The 9,983-nt window shown below is 37.3% G+C and overlaps 1 protein-coding gene across 3 annotated transcripts in view; it reads right to left on the minus strand.

Moving 5' to 3' along the window:
• Window positions 1-9,983, minus strand: part of ALS2 (alsin Rho guanine nucleotide exchange factor ALS2) — a 71,725-nt gene that overhangs the window by 57,053 nt on the left and 4,689 nt on the right. The gene's annotated exons all lie outside the window — the stretch shown is intronic.

The following is a 9,983-nucleotide window of genomic DNA, read 5'->3' on the forward strand; positions in this document are numbered from 1 at the left end:
GGCAGCCCTCTAACAAGTGCACATTCACTGGGCAATAAATATGCAGTGAAACTATTTCAACTATTTCATATCCTGCCTGCCAAAGCTGAATATCTAGACTGAGACTGCCCACTGAGCTTATAAAAATGCCTATTAACCATCCAATGTAATGTCAAAGGAAGAAAAGACTACCTACGATTAAGCTGTACTTTGTCAGACAACTGGTTTTGTTTTTTATTATGAAGAAGGAAGTTCAATCTGAAAACTCACTGCGTTAAATATTCATTTCATACACATTAAGATTACTTTTAAAATGCTTCTGGAACACATGAACATGGTTTTATGAAAGGAAAGCCACAATTTCCAATTAGGAAAGAATTTCTAAATTCTCTTCAGTAATGTATCAGACTCAAATAGTTTTAATTTACATTTTTCAACAATGCACACAAAAAAATCACATCATTAAAATTAGAAAGTTTTCTATTTTTTGGAACTAGCATTGTTTTTCCCAAATCAACTTCAATTTAAAACCATAGTGCAAAGGGCTGGAAGAAAGAAGTTTGGATTTTTAAATATCTGTTTCAGGGGCACCTGGGTGGCTCAGTCAGTTAAGCATCTAACTCCTGATTTCAGCTCAGGTCACAATCTCAAGGTTCATGAGTTTGAGCCCCACAGGGGACTCTGCACTGGCGGTGCAGAGCCTGCTTGAGATTCTCTCACTCTCCCTCTCTCTCTACCCCACCCCTGTCTGCTCTCTATCAAAATAAATAAATAAAATAAAATAAAATATCTGTTTGAAAACCCACCATTTAATATGAAGAGCTATATGAAAACTATGGTACAAATATCACGACCCATCAGTTTAGAAACTCGTTGTTGAATAAAGAGACAGAAATATAAACAAGCAGACAGAAATGCTCAATGCATTTCAACTAAAAATTCACATTTTTAAGAATACCAAAAGTCATGAAAATAGAGGCAATGATGTTTTATTTGTGAGAACCACAAAAATATTCGGGCCAAATTTATGATTTTTCTGCAAAGGATATGGCATGGTCACAGTAGTCTGAAAACAGCCCATACCAGCAGGAGTGATGTAAGAGCCATCTGTTTACTCCAGGTTGCCTGTGAATTCTTACTGTTTGCCATCTGTATATTCGGAGGAAATTATTCTCTACCTAATGCTGATTTTAGAAAGATGGTGAATCATTCAAAGTTGGATGAAGGGTGCTATGTAAACAAAACATATACCTGAATGGATTTAGTAAATGCTATTAATTTAATAAATATGATGAAGTGGTATTATACCTTGTGTGTGATGATAATTAGCTTTTAGTAAAATGTACAGTTCATGGTTTAGAGAGAAATTCTGAAGCCAGATCTAACCTGTGCTTATCTGCCAAAGATCAAGGGGTAACTACCTGCTCCCCTGATTCAAGGTAAATACCCAGTAGAAACCAGAGAACTCCTCTGGGAGGCTGTGGAAGCATACAAGCATACTTTGCCTCCCATCACCGATTCACTGAATGTGAAGTGAATTTTATCCTATGCCTGACAATCAAAAATGTTGAGAACCTTTTAGTGAACAAAACAGTCAACCTTTTTTGTCTTTTAGTGTCCATTTCTTGAATACAGAGTTTTCTTAATGTTGATTTCATCCTGTGCCATATTTTTCACCACCACACATTTTTTTCAAATCCAAATGGAATTAAAACCATACAAACTGTTCTGAAACTTTCGTTATAGTAAATAACTAAATATACTAGGCAGTACAAATACTACATATGCTAAACAGAATAATGGCTCCCAAAGATGTCCACATCTTAATGCCCAGAACCTGTGAATAGATTAGGTTAATGGCAAAGGGGAATTAAGGTTGCTAATCAGCTGACCTTAAGAGAAGGAGATTACCCTGATTATCTGGGTGGTTATCACAAACATCCTTAAAAGTAGAAGAGGGAGGCAGAAGAAAGTCAGAGGAAGAGGTGTGATGATGGAAGCATGGTCAGAGAGATGCTATACTGCTGGCTTTGAAGAAGAGAAAGAGGGGAACATAAGCCAAAGAATGTGGGGGGCCTCTAGAAGCTGGAAAAGTCAAGGAAACAGATTCTCTCCTTGAGCCTCCAGAAAAGAAAGTAGCCCTGCTGACACCTTGATGTTAGCCCAGTGACACTGGTGTCACACTTTTAAAGAGCTGCAAATAATAAGTCTGTGTTACTTTTAAGCCACTAAATTAGTAGCAAGTTGTTAAACAGCAACAGAAAGTCAGCTAATATACTATTTCATATCTTCCTATATCAGTATTTATAAATCTCTCACTTTGTTTTAATGGTATTTAATAGGTTTGACTTCTAAGAACACAGTTAAAAGACTTAAAAAGACTTAAAAAGAGCAATGGGAAAAAGAGAAATGACTGCTAAGGAAACATAATTAAGAAAGAATATTGCAGACAAATGTGGGAAGCTTATCTTCTTCTTATAAAAAGAATGTTAGATTAAATAGAGTTGGTAAATGTAATAAGTGGCATTTACCAACTCTATTTAATCTAACACTCTCTTTCAACTATGCATCCATACAGAAAGAGTAAACCTGAAATTTCTTTTTTAATATTTTTATGATCCCTAACCCAGGAAATCTTTAAGATTTGTCTCAAGCATTCAAATAGCATTTAAATTTCCACACTTTAATTGCTCTTTCATTGCTTCACATTTTTAATTGTTATAAAATTGCCTAATCATGGAGCTTCTTCTGGGGATATATCTTGCCAGGTGAATTTTAAGGTTCTCAACTCTACATTCTTTTGAGGGACAGAATCCCTAAACTCTGCTACTTTTCTTCTGTTATAGTAACTTTGCTTTATAGGCCTTTATTATATTAACTAGCTCCGATAAAGAAATTGTGTGTTTGGGAGACCTGGGTGGCTCAGTCAGTTAAGCATCTGACTTCAGCTCATGATCTCATGGTTCGTGGGTTCGAACCCTGCATTAGGCTCTGTGCTGACAGCCCAAAGCCTGGAGCCTGCTTCAGATTCTGTGTCTTCCTCTCTCTTTCTGCCCTGCCCCCGAAATCATGCTCTTGTTTCTCTCTCTCTCTCTCAAAAACTATATAAACATTAAAAAAAAAAGAAAAGAAAAGAAAGAAACTGTGTGTTTTACAGTAAAATCTGGGATCCTCTTTTGCCTTGAATGGCCTTTCTAGAGATCAAGGTCACCTGTAAAATGAGCAAAGTAGACTCTAGCATCCCTTCCAGCTATTAAGTTCTATGAATCACAGAATAAAACTAGATTCATTTTAAAGTTTACTACTCTATACTACAAATTATCTCCTTTACACGGAGATGTAAAGCAATTACACTCTCAGATGGCCCTTTAAAACAAACAGCAGGGGCACCTGGTGGCTGGGTTGGTTGAGCATCCATCCAACTCTTGATTTCGGTTCAGGTCATGATCTCATAGTCCGTATGATCTCAGTTCATGGGATTCAGCCCCAAGTCGGGCTCTGTACTGGCAGATGGAGCCTGCTTGGGATTCTCTCTCTTCTCTCTCTCTGCCCCTCCCCCTGCTCGCACTCTCTCAAAATAAATAAGTAAACATTTAAAATAAAATACAACAACAAGCAAACCTTAGTCCTTTACGATTTGACTCCACCTTTAAATCCCACTGGAACACCCCCACACTCACCCCCCACNCCATGATCCAGGAGTGCCCTAAAAAAATGTGGTCTAGTGTCCAAATTATTGCTAGAAAACGCTGCAAATTATCTACAGATCCACAATACCTTAATCAGATATCTAAAGTCCAAAACTTCTGAAAACTAAAAGCTTTTTCATAACTCTTTTGATGGCAAAATCTGATCTGATCTAAACTTATTTGGGGGCACCTAAGTGACTCAGTTGGTTAAGCATCCAACTTCAGCTCAGGTCACGATCTCAGGTTCCTGAGTTCGAGCCCCCCAGTCAGGCTCTCAGTCAGCACAGAGCCCACTTCAGATCTACTGGCCCTGTCTTTGTCCTTCTCCTACTCATTCTCATTCTCTCTTTCTCTCTCTCACACAAATAAAGAAAAACTTAAAAAAAAAATAAGAAAAGAAAAACTTCTCTGACAGCAAAATCTGACCTGAACTAATATGAGGTTAGTTTTTACCCCTTTAGTGTGAATATTCACATATTTTGCTATAGAAATATTTATATGATTATGAGGTAGTGCCAAAAGTCTCATAGGAAGTATTATATAATACATGGTTTATATACTTTAAAGATTAAAAAAAAATCCTGAATTCTAAAACATATATTGCCTCAAGGGTTCCAAGAAAGGGATCAGGAACCTGTATTCTTTTTGTTTATTTATCTTTGTGGGGGAGGAACAGAGAGAGATGGAGAGAGAATCCCCAACACAGGACTCAAACACACAGACCACGAGATCATGACCTGAGCTGAAATCCAGAGCCGGACACTTAACTGACTGAAATCATCCAGTCGCCACTAGGAACCCGTATTCTAAATTTTTTTTTAATGCTTTATTTATTTCTGAGAGAGAGACACACACACACACACAGAATCAGAAGCAAGCTCCAGGCTGTGAGCTAGCTGTCAGCACAGAGCCCGATGCGGGGCTCGAATCCACAAACCATGAGATCATGACCTGAGCTGAAGTCGGACGCTCAACCGACTTAGCTACCCAGGTGCCCAGGAACCGGTATTCTAACACAACTATCATTTTTGGTGGAAGTCCACAACTTTTAACTATTTTATACTTCCTTTAGTTCCTTTTATGTACTTTTAACATCAACTTCATCTTGAAGAGTACACTAGAAAGCTGTGTTGTTTACAAGATCTTCGATAGATGCTGTGTTGTTTACAAGATCTTCTATAGATGCTTTAACTATTCTAATGGTGATGATTTACATTTGTCTCAAAAGCTTTAAGTATGTTTTATGGTAAACATAACTTGCATATAGTGCCCAAATTAATTTTGCAAGGAGTAGCCTGCCTGCAAATACTCACTTGGCTCATCTTCTCAGTGGAAGAAGGAAGCCTGGGCTCTTTTAATTTCATAAAAGGCTGCCAACTTGGTAAAAGAGAAACAAGCAAACAAATCAGAGAGGTCTTTTGTCCTAAAACAACTAGGACTTGGTGATATAACAGATGTGAGTGGGGGATAAAGGAGCAGGAGATCTCAAAAATGATTTCTAAGTTCTGCCTTGGACAACTGTGTGTTGGTAGTAACATTTACCAAACTGAAGAAAAGTAAAAAAGATAGGATTCTGAAGGAGAAGATAAGATTCTGGTTAAGGTTTTTTAAAAATTTAAAAAAATTTTTTTTATGTTCAATTCAAGATGGCAGTGAGAAATCCTAGAGTACCTATCAAGAACAGCTGAATATGTGAGTAGAGAGTTCAGAATAAAAGGTCTCAGCTATTGATATACACTTGGGAAAGCATATAGATAATATGTGAAATCAAGGCAATGGATAATATCACTGGGTATGTAATAAGAGAAAGGAAAGGGACTGGACCAACCTGTAAGGAGCTTCTGCACCTAGAGGAACAAGCAATGACAACTGAGTGTGAAGTGACCTGAGAAGTGGAAGAAGCATGAGTCTGTGGGGCACATAAAAGCAAAGCAGAGTGTTTCCAGGAGGAAGGCCTGGTCAATTAGCTCAATGCAGCTGGGCTCTCATAGGTTAAGAACTAAAATCTGACCAGTGGATATACCAACACAGCTATCAATGCTGAGCAAGGTCACAGTTTCAGTGGTGGCAGAGGACTGACAGCCAGATTGGAGTAGGCTGACTATAAATGGAGGGGGTGAGGACAAGAAAGTTAAGTTCATATAAAGAATTCTTTTGAAAAACACTGTCGAAATGACAGAAAAATAGAGCAGAAGCTGGAGAAGAATGTGAAGATAAAGGGTGTTTCCTGTATGTGTAAGTTTGGGGAGATGAGAGTTGAACATGTCTGCACTGACCATGAAATCAATCCTAGATGCAAGAGGGCAGAGGGCAGAACCAAAGTCCTGGACAAAATGAAAGAGGATGGCTTCCAGAACACATTTTGTGACTGATATTTCGCAAGAGGAAGGGCTGACATCTCAATAAGAAAGGAAACAGATATATTTAACAGATACAGACAGGATTACAGATTTAGTGTGAAGAGAGACAGACTCTCATAGGATGGCATCTGTAAGTAACTAGGACTTCACAGTATATGTGTGCTATCTATTCTAATCTCACTCCTGGCTCTAGTTATTCTGTTGTTTTATTTTATCTTGTCATATTATACCTTTTCGTGTACTGCATTAAATTCTTTTAGAAACAAGGCAGAATAGGGGTGCCTGGGTGGCTTGGTCGGTTAACCATCTGACTTTGGCTCAGGTCATGACCTCACCGTTTGTGGGTTCAAGCCCCACATCGGGCTCTCTGCTGACAGCTCGGAGCCTGGAGCCTACTTCAGATTCTGTGTCTCCCTCCCTCTCTCTGCCCCTCTCCTGCTCACACTCTATCTCTCCCTCAAAAAATAAACAAACAGTAAAAAAATTAAAAAAAAAAAGAAACAAGGCAGAATATAAATTTTAAAAAACTTAATGTGGAAAAGAAATGTGCTAGTGGACTATTCTCTCAAATGCAAAATGAGAATTAAAATCATGTAAGATTTTGCTTATTCATCTCTAATAAACTTTATTCTCTGGATAAAGCCCTTTTCTCTTAATGATTTAGTGAAAGATAAATCTGCAAGTCATAAGTATATTAACTCTCAAGTGCTAAAATTTCAACACCACCACATGTATTTTTTTCATCTAATTATGTTGCAAGTATGCCAGTCTAAAATTTCTTTGAAAGCCAAAAATATTTTATTCTTTAGTAGAGCCCAGCTACTTAACATAGTCCTGATAAATTATACTGTTGGTACTCAATAAATATCTGTAAACAGATTAGGCTCACATAAAGGAGTTCCTGTCCTTAAGGAGTTTACATGCTATCATGTTCTGTCTTTTCTGACAAGAATGAGGGCTCTCTATAGACAGCACCTTGAAAGCATAAAAAAAGCAGCAAAGTTGAGCACTTTCAGTCTTATTTTCCTATCTCACTGGTTTAAAGTAGACATATTGAGGGGTGCCTGGGTGCTCAATCGGTAAAGCATCCGACTTCGGCTCAGATCATAATCTCAAGGTCCATGGGTTAGAGCCCTGCGTCGGGCTCTGTGCTGACAGCCAGCTCAGAGCCTGGAGCCTGTTTCAGATTCTGTATCTCCCTCTCTCTCTGACCCTCCCCTGCTCATGCTGACTCTCTCCCTCTCTAAAAAATAAAACATAAAATAAAAATAAAATAAAATAGGTATATTGATCAAAACAATTGCAATAATTGTAGCTACAAGACTAATGATAATTGGAGAAGAGAATGACAAGACATTAAGACAGGATGACAATAAATAAGTGGTAAACTGTATTATAATGTCCTAAAAGAAACTTGGGGGTGCCTGGATGGCTCAGTCGTTTAAGCATCCGACTTCAGCTCAGGTCATGATCTCACAGTTCATGGGTTCGAGCCCTGCGTCAGGCTCTGTGCTGACAGCTAGCTCAGAGCCTGGAGCCTGTTTCAGATTCTGTGTCTCCCTCTCTGACCCTGCCCTGCTCACACTGTCTCTCTCTCAATCTCTCTCTCATAAATAAAAAACATTTAAAAAAAAGAAACTTGGACACAAAATGAATCCAAAATTACTACAGATTTCATGTAGTCATTTACACTTTCTTTTTAAGTCTGAATTGGCTGCATTTTATTAAAATGAAGTAACCACAGTTTATATTGTGAATGCAGTAAACAATACTTTAAGACACTATGGAATTGCACACATGGTTATTCCTGAACAAATATTTTCTTTTAGAGACTCAGTCGATATATTTACACATAGATCAAGGCAACTTTTGACTCAAACACCTGACTTACAACTATTCTATACACCAACAACTGCTACTTCCTGGATATACCACCACCAAAGCCTTTACCATCCATTAATGAAGGTTGAGGAACACTCACCTTCCACTGCAGCCTTGACAAACCAACCACCACCAAAGGATGAGGCCACTCAAATCCTAGTCCTCCAGCTCTAACTGGAACAGAGGAGGCAATGCCTGATACCACTATGGGAGCTGACTAGCCCCTTAAATATTGACCCAGAGTTCAAGAATCCAGTAAGTTAATGCACTGAATAGTCAGTCAGTAGGCTAGCCTAGAAAGTACTTATTATCTATAATGTTGTTACTAATGGAATAATGCACTCACAAAGTCATTGATTTAAAATATATTATAAACTCCTGGAGGTCAAAAACTATGACTTATTCATTGATACATTCTTGTAACCAGAGTAAGCACTAGTACAAGCAGGCTACATTTAAGTGAGTACTCAGTGAAAGATGGAGCTTTATCTTAAACTCCAATCTATGGACTTCCAAATGATGTAGAAGATTTCTAGTATCTGTAATAAAAGTCAATATCAGACACAAAAGTGTCTACTTATAGCAGAAACTTATAATATGCAACAAACTGAGGGCTGAAGAGAAGGGCAGGGGTGAGGGGAAACGGGTGATGGGCTTTGAGGAGGGCACTTGTTGGGAGGAGCACTGGGTGTTGTATGTAAGCCATGAATCATGGGAATCTACTCCCAAAACGAAGAGCACACTGTATACACAGTATATTACCTAACTTGACAATAAACTATATTTAGAAAAAAAATACTAGGAATTGAATTTCAAATCTCAGGTACTGTAACATTTTGTGTCTGTTATTACATGATAGAATTAAAATTTTGATACAAATTATTTATTAATATTTTGTTACTGTTCTTTCATTTAAATGGCCACAAGTTTTTTCTAAAAAAGGCAATATTACAGAAATGCGGCTCAATATATGTTGTCTTATTTTACAAAGCAGTAACATCTAGTGCTTAAGGTAATCACAGGGCCACATAACTCAACAGGGAGTATATACAACAAAAAAAAGTGCTCTGGAGATATAAGTTTCACTTACTTTTAAAGTGCTAGCAACAGGTATTCTTGATTAGGAATAAAATATTATTTAACTCATAAGTTTAAATACTGAGGTTATACTAGGGATCGGCTATTAAATTTACTATTTACTACTTACACCATTTAACACACTCTCATCATGTTTACTTATTAATACCTATAAAGAGAAAATTAATTTTCTTTCAGCATTAACTAGATACCTGGAGTCACAGTATAAAATCAGTTTTACCACACCGTAATAAAATGTAACCAACCCAAACTTTAAAAAGTGTTAATGACCACATGATATCTGTGGTAATTTTGCATCTGAGTCACTCTGTCCAAATTCCTTTTAAAGCTTTATGATATAATCTGCTTCCCTATCCTTTGAGAGGTCATGATCAGTAAGTAATATGTTTGCCTTCCCCAAGAGTCTCTAGAATTTAAATTCCTCTGCAGCCTTTTAAGGAGTATTCCTCATCTTAAGAAAAGCATTTTCCCAGGGGCACAAGTCAAACAGCAAAATAAAATTAACTAAATAACTGGTCTGTCTCCTCTCCTTAGAAAAGCTTTGCACAGTGGAACTGCACTGACACATTCTTTTCCTACTGCAGAAAGAAAGGAATTATTTTTCCAGAGTCAACTATTTTGAGACTAGAATGTAAAATAAAAAAAACATAACTGTAAGAGAGCCCTAATTATACATAAAAATTATATTTTTAAAAGAATGTTTTATTTATTTATTTTGAAGGGGGAAGAAGGAGAGAGAGGAAGAGAGAATCCCAAGCAGGCTTTGCGCTATCAGCGCAGAGCTGGCCATGGGGCTTGATCTCACAAACCATGAGACCATGACTTGAGCCGAAACCAAGAGCTGTTCTCTTAACCGACTGAGCTATACAGGTACTCTGATAAAAACTGTATTTAAAAAAATTTTCTATTTAATTATATAGATTTTAAATTAGAATTAAAATTAAAAAATTTCAAGTGTTATTTTCATGATCTTAAT

The sequence above is a fragment of the Crocuta crocuta genome, unplaced genomic scaffold, assembly GCF_008692635.1.
Source record: "Crocuta crocuta isolate KB4526 unplaced genomic scaffold, BGI_CrCroc_1.0 scaffold159, whole genome shotgun sequence".
In the NCBI taxonomy this organism is placed as follows: Eukaryota; Metazoa; Chordata; class Mammalia; order Carnivora; family Hyaenidae; genus Crocuta; species Crocuta crocuta.